This window comes from Panulirus ornatus, chromosome 16 (assembly GCF_036320965.1).
Source record: "Panulirus ornatus isolate Po-2019 chromosome 16, ASM3632096v1, whole genome shotgun sequence".
Lineage (NCBI taxonomy): Eukaryota > Metazoa > Arthropoda > Malacostraca > Decapoda > Palinuridae > Panulirus > Panulirus ornatus.
Window position 1 is genome coordinate 17,685,820 of NC_092239.1, and position 15,492 is coordinate 17,701,311.

Consider the following 15,492-nt stretch of genomic DNA (forward strand, 5'->3'; position numbering starts at 1 on the left):
ATGAGATGTGCGGTAATAAAATGAGTGTGGTTTACATGAGTTTACATGAGAAAGACAAGAAAATGTAATGCCGCTCAGCAGTTTTTTAAGCTATCACCAACTCACCGCTGCTGCACATTAGCCTCCTAATGTCCCCGTTACTGCTGTCGTTTATATATAGTTTATTTCTGGTTGAGAGAGCAGAAGGTGTGTTGAAATGGTCTGCATATATGGAGAGAGTGGGTGAGAAAAAGTTGAGAGAAAATATATGTCAAAATTGAAGGGTACAAGGAAAACGGGGAGACCAAATCGGTGACGGAAGGATGGAGCGAAAAAGATTTTGAGCAATTAGGGCCTAAACATGCAGGAGGGTGAGCGGCGTGCACGGGATAGAGTGAACGGGAACTGTGTGATATACTGTGGTTGACGTATTGTCAATGGAACGAACCAGGGTATGAAAAGCGTCCGGGTAAACCATGGAAAGGTCTGTGGGGCCTGCTTGTGGGTAAGGAACTGTGACTTCGGTGTATTACACATGACAGCTTGAGAACGGATGTGAGCGGATGTGGCCTTTCTTCGTCTGATGTAACGAGGGAGCGGCAATCAGGTGTATATATATATATATATATATATATATATATATATATATATATATATATATATATATATATATATGTATATATATATATATGATTTTTTTCATACTATATGAATTATGTACATGTGTATATATGTATATGTCTGCGTGTGTATATATATGTATACGTTGAGATGTATAGGTATGTACATTTGCATGTGTGGACGTGTATGTATATACATGTGTATGTGGGTGGATTGGGCCATTCTTTCGTCTGTTTCCTTGCGCTACCTCGCTAACGCAGGAGACAGCGACAAAGCAAAATAGAATAATAAAAATATGATTATTCATTCGTACAATGTGAATGGGAATGGAGTTTTACACTCATAAGGCGCCCGTGTGTGTGTGTGTGTGTGTGTGTGTGTGTGTGTGTGTGTGTGTGTGTGTGTGTGTGTGTGTGTGTGTGTCATCAACAAATACTATTCAACTGTATGAGAGCTTATTTACTATCATTCATAGAGGTACATCAACAACAATTTTTCTCAGGCAGTTCAAGTTTGGGATTGTCTTATGAATGAAAAGTTAACAAAGACGACGAAGCAGGAGTTTACACATCTGGACCAGTGAGTGGATGAAGCCATCTGAGTCAATGAAAGAATCCTGAACGCAATTTTGCACTTACAAGAACTTATAGAAGGACTTGGAGGTCGCTTAAAGTTCCAAATATGAACTGTGTCGCCATGATGGTAGAAAGTTTTTTTTATGGAACGCTTGAGACGTCATGGCTCGAGGCATCGTTAGCAAAGTTAAGAGAAAAGAGAAATAAAACGGGGCTAGAGAAACTGGTGACTGGATATTCTTCGTGTGTGTCTCATGGAACTCCGAGATGAGATCGGAAAACAAAAGAAACGCTGACATTGGTGGCAGTGTCCAGGACATGTCAGCTTCTGAGACGAATATAACCCACTGTCAGAGAAGGTCAGGATCCGGCGAGAGATAAGAATGCGAGTGAAGAATGTAACACAGATGACTCGCTGTCAACATAATCCTTTAAGGGCGATGGAACACTACAGTCCTTGAACACGACGACACGACCCATGGGTTGGTCGAGTTGATTTCTGAATAGATTATTTGAGGATCACTTTAACGGTCAGGCCATCATTCCCAAGGTCCGGGTCATGGGTCGTACCGTCGTGGTCATGGGTCGTACCGACGTGCTCATGGGTCGCACCGACGTGCTCATGGGTCGTACCGTCGTGGTCATGGGTCGTACCGACGTGCTCATAGGTCGTACCGTCGTGGTCATGGGTCGTACCGACGTGCTCATGGGTCGCACCGACGTGCTCATGGGTCGTACCGATGTGTTCATGGGTCGTACCGTCGTGGTCATGGGTCGTACCATCGTGCTAAAGTGGTTCATCATAGGTAATGGTAAAATGTCCGCTCCTCGTCCCCTTGATGCTGTACGATAACCTCTGACGGGTGACTGGCAGCGGGTATCGTTTCAATCACCATCCAATAGGAAGGCTGCCGGCTGTACAACGGAATATCGAGTCGCTTGTGAACTTGACCTTCGATCTTTTGGTCTGACTGTCAATACGGGACCTGCTGACATCATAGACGAAAAACACAGACACACACACACACACAGACACACACACACACACACACACACACACACACACACACACACACACATAAAACACAAAGTTAGAATGACCTGGTTAGTGAATGGGCACACACACACACACACACACACACACACACATACAACAACACCCTACCTCCATCTTATGTTATCCCTCTTGAAGCATATTATGTCACACTAGCACACACTGCTTAGTGTTACCACACTAACACTATACCATGGTCACGCTACCACGTTATCTCATACTTCCACACGTGGTATCTTCCACCATCATGCATCACCTCACTCTGGAACGCTCATCTATGCCACGCTTGGTCATTCGTATATCATACTATGTACATATCACCACTCACGCTGCAAATCACTCCACAACACCAGCTCTATTATGTAATGATACACTATATCACACTGGCACATTCAGTATGCCTGACACACACACACTGACATTATATACACACACGTTTTGAGTCGACCTGTCACACTTTGCCCTGTATAGAAGGAATCACACTTAAGTTGTATTATACAGTCACACTCAGTACGTGTCATTATAATCACACAGGTAAATATATTCATTTTCCTTAAAACAGATAATTGGCCCTGTTTTATGACAGGTACTCGTAAGTACTCGTAGGTAAGTACTCTCTCTCTCTCTCTCTCTCTCTCTCTCTCTCTCTCTCTCTCTCTCTCTCTCTCTCTCTCTCTCTCTCTCTCTCTCTACAGTTTTCAGTCATTCAAGAGATCTCTACTAATCCCATATTCTAATAAAGGCCAGAAAATCCAATCCCTTCAGCATGTCTGTGCGACACTTGAGCACAACGGTACGACCCTTGAACACGATGGTACGATCCCTGAGCACGACGGTGCGACCCTTCAGCACAACGGTACGAACCTTAAACATATACTGATGGGAATGAAGCCACGTAGTGTTGTTGCTACATGATTAAGTCGTTGGTTTAATATAATTCATTATCAATGCTCTTTATCCCTCGAGAGAGATGTAATCCCTGATGATCTGTTGACGCAGCGAATAAGAAGGAGAAGAGCAGTAAACACAGAAGCCCTCGCGATGCAGCGGTGGGTTCCGTAATATACTGAAACCTTCTTAAAGATAAGAAGCCTCACCCAAAGGCTGAAGCTCTGACCAAATGGTTGACGTCTTTATTGTCTTCAAATGCTTCGACATCTAGAGTGAGGAAGTGTGCATGCAGTGCCAGTGCCTAAAGATGAAACATCAGCGCAACAGTGATAACTCCAAGCCGTGCACGGAACCTAAAGAGGACACGTCAACAGTGATGACTCTATGCAGTGCCGAAAACCTAAAGAAGACATATCGAGTGATGACGACTTCAAGCAGTGCCGGAATCTACTCGGGAAAGCTAATTAAAAGACGGGAGACCGATGAAGTCTAATTGAAGACCCTGTCAGTAAAGGGGGAAAAAAAAATCAGGTTCCAATACCATGCCGAAAGTCATCATTGAGCGCTAAGCCTGAACTGAACCACCGCCTACCTTCTAACCAGGTCCCACCCACATGGTCCCAGCCCACCTCCACCCAGGTAGTTCGATCCACAAAATCTGTGTCACTCTGAAGAACAAAGTAATGTTATATTCTTCTTGAGATACTTATAGCCACCCATAGTGGAGAGGATAAGGCATAAAGTGCAGGTATCCCCAGAGAAACGAATTCTGAAGCTTAAACTCTGCGCGTGAGCCATGATGAAGGGCCCTGTGTGGTTGAAGCAGGACCCGTGTTTGGAGGCGTCCAACACCCACGTTAAAGGGTAATCGATTTTGCAAGTCTCGTGCCCTATCTGAGTCGGCCGCCGGTCCGCCCACATCACCACCGTCTGGCTTCCTCCTCCAGCCACTCCTCCTGTATGTTCGTGCATACCTCCTCCCTCATTACACCCCTGGATTCTCCATTGACTCACTCTTAACTTCTTTTGTATACCACTGGATTTTCCATTCAGTCTCTCCTTCTGTATAGTGTTGCATACCCTCCCGCCTCCTAACACTGTTGACGTGCTTCTTCAGCCACTGTACTCCTGCCTCCCCTCCTACTTCCCTGTACTACTGGTGTCATCTTTGACTCACTCCTGTAGACTGAGGTGGATCACCTGCTTCCTTGTGTGCGGAGGAGAGTGAAACCCATAACCCAGTAGCTCCCTGCCTCACTCACGTCTTCTCACCTGCGTCCTCACATCTTAACCTCCCCAGATCTTACCTTCAGATCTAATCTTCCTATTTTCACTGTAGTTCTCCTTCACTACCCGGATCCCTACACAGATTAAGAATTTAGGAGACGATAACTGGCCCTCATCATATAACTTCGTTATAGACCACGAGGGGGTCTTCAGTTATTTGTCCTCTTGTACCATCATCCATTAGATACCTTCGTTACAGACCACGAGGTCTTCTGATACCTGTCCTTCCTATGTACCCGTCCTCCAGCAAATAACCTCGTCACAGACCTTGAATCATCTGTTATATGGCTTTCCTATGTGCTGTCCTCCAGCAGATAACCTGGTCACAAACCATCAGGTTTTCTGTTATCAGGTTCTCCCATGTACAATGGTTTCTGTTCTACCTGATTGACTGCCTGCACTACAGCCCTGGACACAGACAAACGTACAGCCAGAAAGACAAACACACAGAGAGAAAGACAGACCACACACAAAACACGTTAATGTCCCCACCTTAGCCTAAGGTGTGGCGGAGGTATGGCGGGAAGGATAGAAAACGGAGGTGCATTCTGTATAGTGAAACGTGACGAATGTGTCCCAAGACTTACCTTTTGGTCGACTGAGAAAAAAACGACAATGGTATGAAATGTGTGTGTATGTATGTGTGTGTGTGTGTGTGTGTGTGTGTGTGTGTGTGTGTGTGTGTGTGTGTGTGTGTGTGTGTGTGTGTGTTAACTGTTAATTAAAAAAAAAAACCGGGGAAATGTATCTAGAAGAATGTGATGACTTTCAGATGGACGAGGATGCAAAACTTCCGAGTGAGATTTCTGCACAGAATAACTTTTCTTCAGTAACGAATAAGAGTAGCTGGGGCTATCTATCATACACAGTTGTCATCATAGAGAGAGAGAGAGAGAGAGAGAGAGAGAGAGAGAGAGAGAGAGAGAGAGAGAGAGAGAGAGAGAGAGAGAGAGAGAGAGAGAGAGAGAGAGAGAGAGCAAGCCAATACAGACAGGCAAAACAATGAACCGTCAATACCAAAAGGGTGTCAGGGCGAACGTGATCATATGTCTGACGGGACGTCAGCTCCAACGAGCGTTTGATGTCATACCGAATGAGACGACGTCAGACAAACTGGGATGTTTGCTGGTCCAGTGGGATGTCAAGGTGTCATCATTAATCACACTTGATCATCCAGCACTAGTGGCCATCTACAGCTAGTGACCATCCAGCACTGGTGGCCATCTACAGCTAGTGACCATCCAGCACTAGTGGCCATCTACAGCAAGTGATCATCCAGCACTAGTGGCCATCTACAGCTAGTGACCATCCAGCACTAGTGGCCATCTACAGCAAGTGACCATCCAGCACTACTGGCCATCTACAGCTAGTGACCATCCAGCACTAGTGGTCATCTACAGCTAGTGGCCGTCCAGCACTAGTGGCCATCTACAGCTAGTGACCATCCAGCACTAGTGGCCATCTACAGCTGGTGGCCATCCAGCACTAGTGGCCATCTACAGCTAGTGACCATCCAGCACTACTGGCCATCTACAGCTAGTGACCATCCAGCACTGGTGGCCATCTACAGCTAGTGACCATCCAGCACTAGTGGCCATCTACAGCTAGTGACCATCCAGCACTAGTGGCCATCTACAGCTGGTGACCGTCTAGCACTAGTGGCCATCTACAGCTGGTGGCCGTCCAGCACTAGTGGCCATCTACAGCTGGTGACCATCCAGCACTAGTGGCCATCTACAGCTGGTGGCCGTCCAGCACTAGTGGCCATCTACAGCTGGTGGCCGTCCAGCACTAGTGGCCATCTACAGCTGGTAACCATCCAGCACTGGTGGCCATCTACAGCTGGTGACCATCCAGCACTAGTGGCCATCTACAGCTGGTGACCATCCAGCACTAGTGGCCATCTACAGCTGGTGACCATCCAGCACTAGTGGCCATCTACAGCTGGTGACCATCCAGCACTAGTGGCCATCTACAGCTGGTGACCATCCAGCACTAGTGGCCATCTACAGCTGGTGACCATCCAGCACTAGTGGCCATCTACAGCTGGTGATCCTCCAGCACTGGCGATCCTCCAACACCGGCGATCCTCCAACACCGGCGATCCTCCAGCACTGGTGATCCTCCAACAACGGTGGTCCTCCATCACTGGTGACCCTTCATCAGTGGTGATCCTCCAGCACTGGTGATCCTCCATCACTGGTGATCCTCCATCACTGGTGACCCTTCATCACTGGTGATCCTCCAGCACTGGTGATCCTCTATCACTGGTGATCCTCCAACACTGGTGATCCTCCATCACTGATGATCCTCCAACACTGGTGATCCTCCAGCACTGGTGATCCTCCAGCACTGGTGACCCTCCATCTCTGGTGATCCTCCAGCACTGGTGATCCTCCAGCACTGGTGACCCTCCATCACTGGTGATCCTCCAGCACTGGTGATCCTCCATCACTGGTGATCCTCCAGCACTGGTGATCCTCCATCACTGGTGACCCTTCATCAGTGGTGATCCTCCAGCACTGGTGACCCTCCATCACTGGTGATCCTCCATCACTGGTGATCCTCCAGCACTGGTGATCCTCCATCACTGGTGACCCTTCATCAGTGGTGATCCTCCATCACTGGTGATCCTCCAGCACTGGTGATCCTCCATCACTGGTGATCCTCCAGCACTGGTGATCCTCTATCACTGGTGATCCTCCAACACTGGTGATCCTCCAACACTGGTGATCCTCCAACACTGGTGATCTTCCATCACTGGTGATCCTCCAGCACTGGTGACCCTCCATCACTGGTGATCCTCCAACACTGGTGATCCTCCATCACTGGTGATCCTCCAACACTGGTGATCCTCCAGCACCAATGATCCTCCAACACTAGCGATCTTCCATCACTGGTGATCCTCCAACACTGGTGATTCCTATCACTGGTGATCCTCCAACACTGGCGATCCTCCCTTACTGATCCTCCAACACTGGTGACCCTCTAACATTAGTGATCTACCATCAATGGTGATCCTCCAGCTCTAGTGATCCACCAACACTGGTGATCTTCCAACACTGGTGAGCCTCCATCACTGGTGATCCTCCAACACTAGTGATCGTCCAACACTGGTGATCCTCCAATATTAGTGATCCTCCAACACTAGTGATCGTCCAACACTGGTGAGCCTCCATCACTGGTGATCCTCCAACACTAGTGATCGTTCAACACTGGTGATCCTCCAATATTAGTGATCCTCCAACATTGGTGATTCTCCAACACAAGTGATCCTCCAACACTGGCGATCCTCTAGCACTGGTGATCCTCCAACAATGATGATCCTCCAGCACTGGCGATCCTCCAACACCAGTGATCCTCCAACACTGGTCACCTGGGCTGGAGTCAACCGTGGAAGAGGGTAGGGAGGGATGGGGATGACCGGCTTTCCCTCCCTCATTGTGGGAGGTAGGAAGAGGGAGGGGAAGGGAAGGGGAGAGAGGGGAGGTCTCATACACTGATGTATCCTCAACATGATATTGATTCCCACAGCTCACCCTTCCTCCTCTTCCCCGTCCCGGCCTCCGGGGGATCTGCCGCTGGCCTGGTGACTGTGCTGGAGGGTCCCCATACAGGCGCTCCTGTGACCTGGTGAGCGAGTGGTGACGGTGGGGGCGACTCGTTGAGAGAGAGAGAGAGAGAGAGAGAGAGAGAGAGAGAGAGAGAGAGAGAGAGAGAGAGAGAGAGAGAGAGAGAGAGAGAGAGAGAGAGAGGATTTCAAACCATTTCCCTCCCCTGCCAGACGAGTATGAATGAATCATTCGCTCTCTCACTTGGTCATCATCAAAATAGCCACGTCATTTAACCGTGGCCTTAATGACGGGCCTAATCATTACTTCCTACGGTTGGTTAATTGTGCTCGAGAGCCATACAGTGAGTACTGAACGGAAGGAAGGATAGCGTCTTTTACGTTCTAAGGTCTAGGTTCAAAGAGAGCGGTTCAAAATGCAGGCAATTCAAAGCAGCTGGTTCAGAACAGGCAAACTCAAAGCAGACGTAGGTTCAAAGTAGGCCATACAAAGTGATTCAACCCTATCGAATGTCTCGGTGTTCAGGACACGCATCTCACGAAAATTCAGTTCCAACTCAGCAAGTCAAAAAATAAAAGTGATTCAGAATATAGCAAGTCAAAAAAGACGAGTTTCAACGTTAAGTGATTCCACTGTCCAGGTAACACTGGTTCGTACCATTGTCCTCAGTACTCACAAGTAAGAGATGCGGGTCCTTCCTGTGTTAACGGATGAGCTTGTATTAAGGAGAAAGATAAGATGTGGATAAGAGTGAAGATATGAGAGTCATTCTCAAAAGCGTCAGCGTAACTCCAAGAGCAGAGCGGGGCACGACCCCTCTGACCATGGCCTTATGGCCCCTCGGCTATGATAGTCTGGCCTTTGACCTGTACCTGGAAAGTTCAGGTCAAAGGTCAAGTCATCAGGAACAAGGGTGGCACACCGTCTTGCTCAAGGGGTCGTACCGTCGTCCTCGAGGGGTCGCAGTGTCGTCCTCGATGGGTCGCAGTGTCGTCCTCGAGGGATCGCACTGTCGTCCTCAAGGGATTGCAGTGTCGTCCTCGAGGGGTCGCACTGTCGTCCTCGAGGAGTCGAACTGTCGTCCTCGAGGGTTTGCTGAAGCCCATCACGCACGGGGTAGTTCGTGATGTACTGAATGGACGACACGGAGGCTGAGGGTGGACGACGACATACAGGAGGTGGGGAGGGGGTATTAGTACAATGGGAGGGTGTCAGTGCATAAGGAGAGTGTCAGTATACATGGAAATAGTCAGTACAAAGATGTGTCGGTATACGTGGAAATAGTCAGTACATAGAGGTATCGGTATATATGGAAATAGTCAGTACACAGAGATGTCAGTATACATGGAAATAGTCAGTACACAGAGATGTCAGTATACATGGAAAGAGTCAGTACACAGAGATGTCAGTATACGTGGAAATAGTCGATACACAGGTGTCGGTATACATGGAAAGAGTCAGTACACAGAGGTGTCGGTATACATGGAAATAGTCAGAACAGAGGTGTCCTAATACATGAAAATAGTCAGAACAGAGGTGTCAGTATACATGGAGATAGGACACAGAGGTGTCGGTATACGTGGAAACAGTCAGAACACAGAGGTGTCAGTATACATGGAAACAGTCAGTACATAGAAGTGTCGATATACATGGAAACAGTAAGAACACAGAGGTGTCAGTATACATGGAAAGTCAATACAGAGGTGTCGGTATACATGGAAATAGTTAGTACACATAGGTCTCGGTATACATGGAAATTGTCAGTACACAGAGGTGTCGGTATACATGGAAATAGTGAGTGCACAGAGTTTAAGTACAATGGGAGGGTGTCAGTCCACGGAGAGGGTGACAATACTCAGGGAGGGTGACAATACACAGGGAGGATATCAGTATACAGGGAATGGATCAGTACACAGGAGAATGTAAGTATAGAGGGAGGGTGTCAGTATCCAAGAGATAGTTCAACATACAGTGAGTGGATCAGAACACACGGAAGGTCAGTACACAGAGAGGGTGTCAGGCAAAAGGGAGGGTTTCAGTGCACAGAGTATGTCAGTACACAGGGAGGGTTAGTACTTTGGGAAGGTGTCAGTAAAAATAAAGGGTGTCAGCACACAGAGACAGTGGACAAAGAGGATGTCAGTACACAAGAGAAAGTGTCAGTACAAGAGAAAGCTGGTCAGTACACAAGGGAGGTGTCAGACTCAGGGAGTGTCACTGTTATACAGGGTGTCAATACACTGGGAAGGCATCAGTACACTGGAAATTGTCAGTACACAAAGAAGTAATCAGTACACAGGGAGGGTGTCAGTATACGGTGAGGGTGTCAGTATACGGTAAGGGTGTCAGTACACAAAAAGGGTGTCAGTACAAAAGGAGGGTGTCAGTACACAGGGAGGGGATCGGTTAAAGGGTAAATGACAGTGTTTAGGAAGGGTGTCGGTACGAAGGAAAGGTGTTAGTCTACAGGAATACACAGGGAAGGTGTTAGTATACAAGGAGGGTGGTCAGTATGCTAATAGGGGGACAGCACAGATGGAGGGGTTCAGTGCGCAGGGCGGAGGTCGTAAACAGGGAAGGTGTCAGTACAGAAAGGGGTGTACATGCGCAGGGGGAGGGTGTTAGTACACAGGGAGGGGGACAGTACTAAGAGAGGCTTTCAGTACACACGGAAAAGATCAGTGCAAAATAGGGAGTTAATATACAAGAAGGGTGTCAGTACATAGTCCAGGTATCAGTTCAGGGAAAAGGAATGAGTAAAGAGGGTGGGTGTCGGTACACAGGGAGGGTGTAAGTGTACAGGGAGGGGGTACAGTATACAGGGAACGTATCAGTACAGAGCAGATGTAAGTACCCATAGGGGGGTCTGTAAGTAGAGAGGGTGTTAGTGTACAGGGAGGCTGTCTGTACACAGGGAGGGGGGGTCAGACCACAGAGAGCGGGGTCAGCACAGAGGGAGGGAGTCTGTACGAAGGCAGGCTGTCATCACACAGGAGGGTGTAAGACCACAGTGAAGGGGACAGTACGGAGGGAGGATGGTAATTATACAGGGAGAGGGGCAGTGCGAAGGGAGGGTGTCACTAAATAAGGAGGATGACAGTAGACAGGGAGGGGGACAGTGCAAAGGAGTGTTAGTTCATAGGGAGGGCGTCAGCACAAGGGTGGGGGTGCTGCCATTACACAGGAAAGATGTCAGTCCATCGTTAGGGCTGCAGGGTACAAGGTGGGTGTCAGTACACAGGGAGGAGGATGAGTAAACAGGGAGGGTGTCAGTACACATGAAGAGTCAGTACACAAGAACAGAGAGGTCAGTACTCAGGGAGGGGATCGGTACATAAGGAGGGTGTCAGTATACAGGGAGGGTGTTAGTACACAGAGAGTTTGTCAGAACACAGCGAGGGGGACACTACAGAAGAAAAATGTCAGTACACAGGAAGGGTTTTAGTTCAAAAGAAGGGTGTTGGTATACAGAACGGGGGATCACTACAGAGAGAGAGTGTCAGTACAGAGGGAAAGTGTCAGTATTTAGGGAGGGTATCAGTATATACGGTGGGTGACAGTACACCGCAAAGGAGTCAGTACACAGGGAGGAGGTCAGGTTCACATGGAAGGGGACAGTAAACATGGAGGGAATCACGGCACAAGAAGGGGGTCGGTACACAAGGAGAGGATCAGGTCAGGGGATTTGTACACAGGAGAGGTGTCAGTATACAGGCAGGGTATTGGTTCACAGAGAGGGAGATCAATACACAGGAAGGGTGTCAGTACATAGTGAAGGTATCAGTACAGAAAGAGTGTCAGTGCACAGGAAGGGTGTCAGTACACAGGAAGGGGGCAAATACACAGGGAGAGGGTCAATACTTGGATGGGGTTCGGGCAACAGGGAGGAGGATGGGGAAATAGGGAGGGTGTCACTATACATGTAGAGTCGGTACACTGGGAGTGGTCAGTACACAGGAAGGGTGGCAGTAAACAGGGCGAATGGCGGTAGACAGGGAGGGGGTCAAAAAAAAAAAAAAAATGAGGGAGATCAGTGCACATAAAGGTGGTTAGTATACAGGGAGGGTGTCAGTACACCAGGCGATGGTCAGTACACATAGAATATGGTCAACAGAGAGGAAGGTCAGTACATAGAAATGGTGGCAGGACACAGGGGAGGTGTCGAACACTGGCAAGGAAGTCAGTACACAGGCAGTACACACCCTTCTTTGAAATTAAAATCCTCCCTACGTACTGACACTTTCTCTCTCTACTGTCCCCCTCCCTGTGTGCTGATAACCTCTCTGTGCACTGACACCCTCCCTCTATACTGACACCCTTCTTGTGGGGGCAGAACAAATGAAGGGGAGTGGGGGAGGGTCAGAACACAGGGAAGGTGGTCAGAACACATGAAGGAGGGGTCATAACACGGGAAAGGTGGTCAGAACACATGAAGAGGGCGTCAAAATATAGGCAGGATGGTCAGAAAACATGAAGGGTGGTCAGAACACAGGGAGGGAGGTCAGAACTCATGAAGGGGGGATCAAAACACATGAACACATGATGGAGGGTCAGAACACATGATGGAGGGTCAGTACACATGAAGGGAAGTCAGAACCCATGAAGGAGGGTCAGAACACAGCGAGAGAGGTCGGAACACATGAAGGGGAGTCAGAAAACATGAAGGAGGATCAGAACACATGAAGGGGGGTCAGAACACATAAAGGGGATCAGAAAACATGAAATTGGGGTCAGAACACTGCAAAGGAGGTCAGAGCACATGAATGAGGGTTAGAACACAGCGAAGGAGGTCAGAACACATAAAGGGTGGTCAGAACACAGGGAGGAAGGTCTGGACACTTGAAATGGGGGTCAGAACACAGCAAGGGAGGTCAGAACACAGGGTAGGGGGTCAGAACACAGGGTAGGGGGTCAGAACACGTGAAAGGGGGGATCAGAACACAAGGACGTAGGGGGGAGGGTAAGATGGAGTGTACATCACAGCTGAGATATCACGTCGCTCTTTCAGATATAAACAACATAGTTCATCCGGTTGTGTGTGTGTGTGTGTGTGTGTGTGTGTGTGTGTGTGTGTGTGTGTGTGTGTGTCTGTGTTCATTATTAATATCATTATAGAAAATATTAAACATGGTAATATTCTTAATAAGTTTTACACACTTATCACCAAGGCTGGAAACAAGAGCGACGGTATGCGAAGAATACTCTTCATTACGGGACGTAAGATAAAACTTCACAGCCAAGCAAAACTGAGACAGAAACGCAGTTATGTAAGATATCAACACTGGGAATATATATATATATATATATATATATATAGTACATGTAACAGAGACATTCCAGAAAAGAGAGACAGGTATTGGAGCGATGCATCTGCCACAGCTGCTGCAGATGACGGAGAAGCAAGCACCACAGGACGTGGCCAAACAGCACCGAGAGAAGACAAAGTCAAGCCCATGCACAGTACAATGACGGATTGAGAATATACCGAGCCACTTTCACAAGAACCTTCAGAGATGGGCGAGGGATGCCTTCGTCAGGTCTGCTGTGGTTATGGGATCTTTAGAACAGCGTGCGACAACGGAACCTTTGACTGTTTAACAAGAAATTAACTGTTAAGAGCTGGTCCCGCCTGGATTACAAAAAGGCGTCAGTCACAAGGAGAGACTCAAGGCAGCCTTCCTGAATTGAATATAGCATGATGTGAGTACCCAAGTTTGAGCAAGATGCAGGAGGAGAGGTCATGCACACAGATCCCGACCTGTGTTGACCTCGCTTGTACTGTGGTGGTCCACACGCCGTGCCTTCGTGCTCCTGGGGTCACCATCTTCCCGCCCCCCTCAACACCACTCTCTACCAGTCGTTCGGTGTCGTGTTGCAGGTGGAGGAGGTGTGTCACTTCTCAGGGCCTGTCACCCGAGGAAGCCCTCGACGCTGTGCTGGCTCGCCTCCCTTATTGATTCCTCAGTGATGGCCGAGAAGGTGCAGCGGCGACGACCACCGGTTATGTATCCTGCTCATGTTCGGTTGACTGATGTTACTACAGCAGGTGACACATGCCCTTCCACTTGAGAACTGGGAGCCTCGTTGCTATCAACCCCTAGGAAGACCTAGTCATCGACGGTAAGGGGCCTCCAGCGTAAGCAGTCCCCAGCAGAGTATATCACAAGAGATCACTACACTTGTAAACCTTCACAAAACCACATGAACGAGCCAAATTTTGCCTGCCACACTAAGGCTACTAAACATGGGACCTCATCTTACCATTAATCCATCGTTAGCTGGATTGATGGTCTCGCTATGCTCAAAACTGTCCCAGAGTTCGGCCACCATGGCAGTCAGCACAAGATGGCCGCAGCAAGAAACTGGCGAGGGACGAGGAGGCGGCGCGCATGTGCACACTGGTCGCCTGGACCCGCCTGCCAGACCCCCTCACACCCTCCTCCATTAAGTAATTTTGCACTCGTACTATGCCATACACAGTGGAAATAACACAAGGAAATAAAAGGCAATGCGGTCCAGTCCTTATGTAGACAAATTAACAGAATGAAGAGACTCGTGAAAACAAAGAATATTAACAGGAAATCGGTAGCCCTGATCTCGGCAACTCAGACGAACACCATCGTGTCCGACTTTCTGGGATCTCGATCCTGGGGGGCGGAGGGTGAGTCATGGCCATCACCCATACATCCTTTCCAGGACCTTCTTTAACCTTCCCTGTGACAGAGTCAGCCTTCCCTCACACTACACTCCCAGTGTAACAGCCGCACCAGCACGAGAGTTCGATATACGAGCCATTAAAGTTATTGAAACAGCCGGTTAGTGATCGTTACCCCCAGTGTGACGTCACAGTGCCGCCGAGCGGGAGAACCGCCACCACTCATACCAGTGCCAATTACCCGCTACTGTCCATCATTATCTGTGACAATTTCTCTCACCTCACACCCAGCGGACAGCGAGCCACAGACAGCTGAGGGACATCCTGACACGAGAGCACGACAGAGTAGCGCCCATGTACCAGAGAGAGAGAGAGAGAGAGAGAGAGAGAGAGAGGCGGAATCCCGCGCCCTTCCACGAATATCGATTTGATCTGTGGAGCAAGTCGATAGTTTGCGGGGGTGACGGCGGCACAGTACGACTCACGGCTCTCCTCCCACAAACCACGACAGACTCAGTACACTCACAGAATATAATGACTGGCCCCAGCCACCATCATGTACTGGGCGCGCACGCCTTCACAGTACACTCTGATTTCTTATCTCCCTCCACAAGTCTATAGCCTGATTCTTCTACCATTAATATGTAGTTCCTTGGAGGTATCGCCAGCCGTCTTTCCCCCATGAATCATGTAGACTGAGGTACCCTGAGAATGCAACCTGGTGCTCTAATAGTGAACGCTGATCCCATCTCCCAAGAAACAGCCTTAGTAGGACACCGGCAGTATATCATCACAGCCAAACCCAGCCTCCAGTAGGGTCTTGTCTGTGGTCCCACACCAGCACAAAACGCCCCAACC

At 48.7% G+C, this 15,492-nt stretch overlaps 1 protein-coding gene across 2 annotated transcripts in view; it reads right to left on the reverse strand.

Moving 5' to 3' along the window:
• The window catches only part of stnA (stoned A), a 69,402-nt gene extending 55,041 nt beyond the window's left edge, over nucleotides 1–14,361 (reverse strand). The window contains exon 1 of one of the 2 annotated variants that reach the window (XM_071671367.1): nucleotides 14,241–14,361. The gene's annotated coding sequence lies outside the window, so the exon portion shown is untranslated. Of the gene's footprint in view, nucleotides 1–13,737; nucleotides 14,197–14,240 lie in introns of those variants that run through there. The other variant, XM_071671368.1, reaches the window with a different exon arrangement.
• Nucleotides 14,362–15,492: the final 1,131 nt, after the last annotated feature.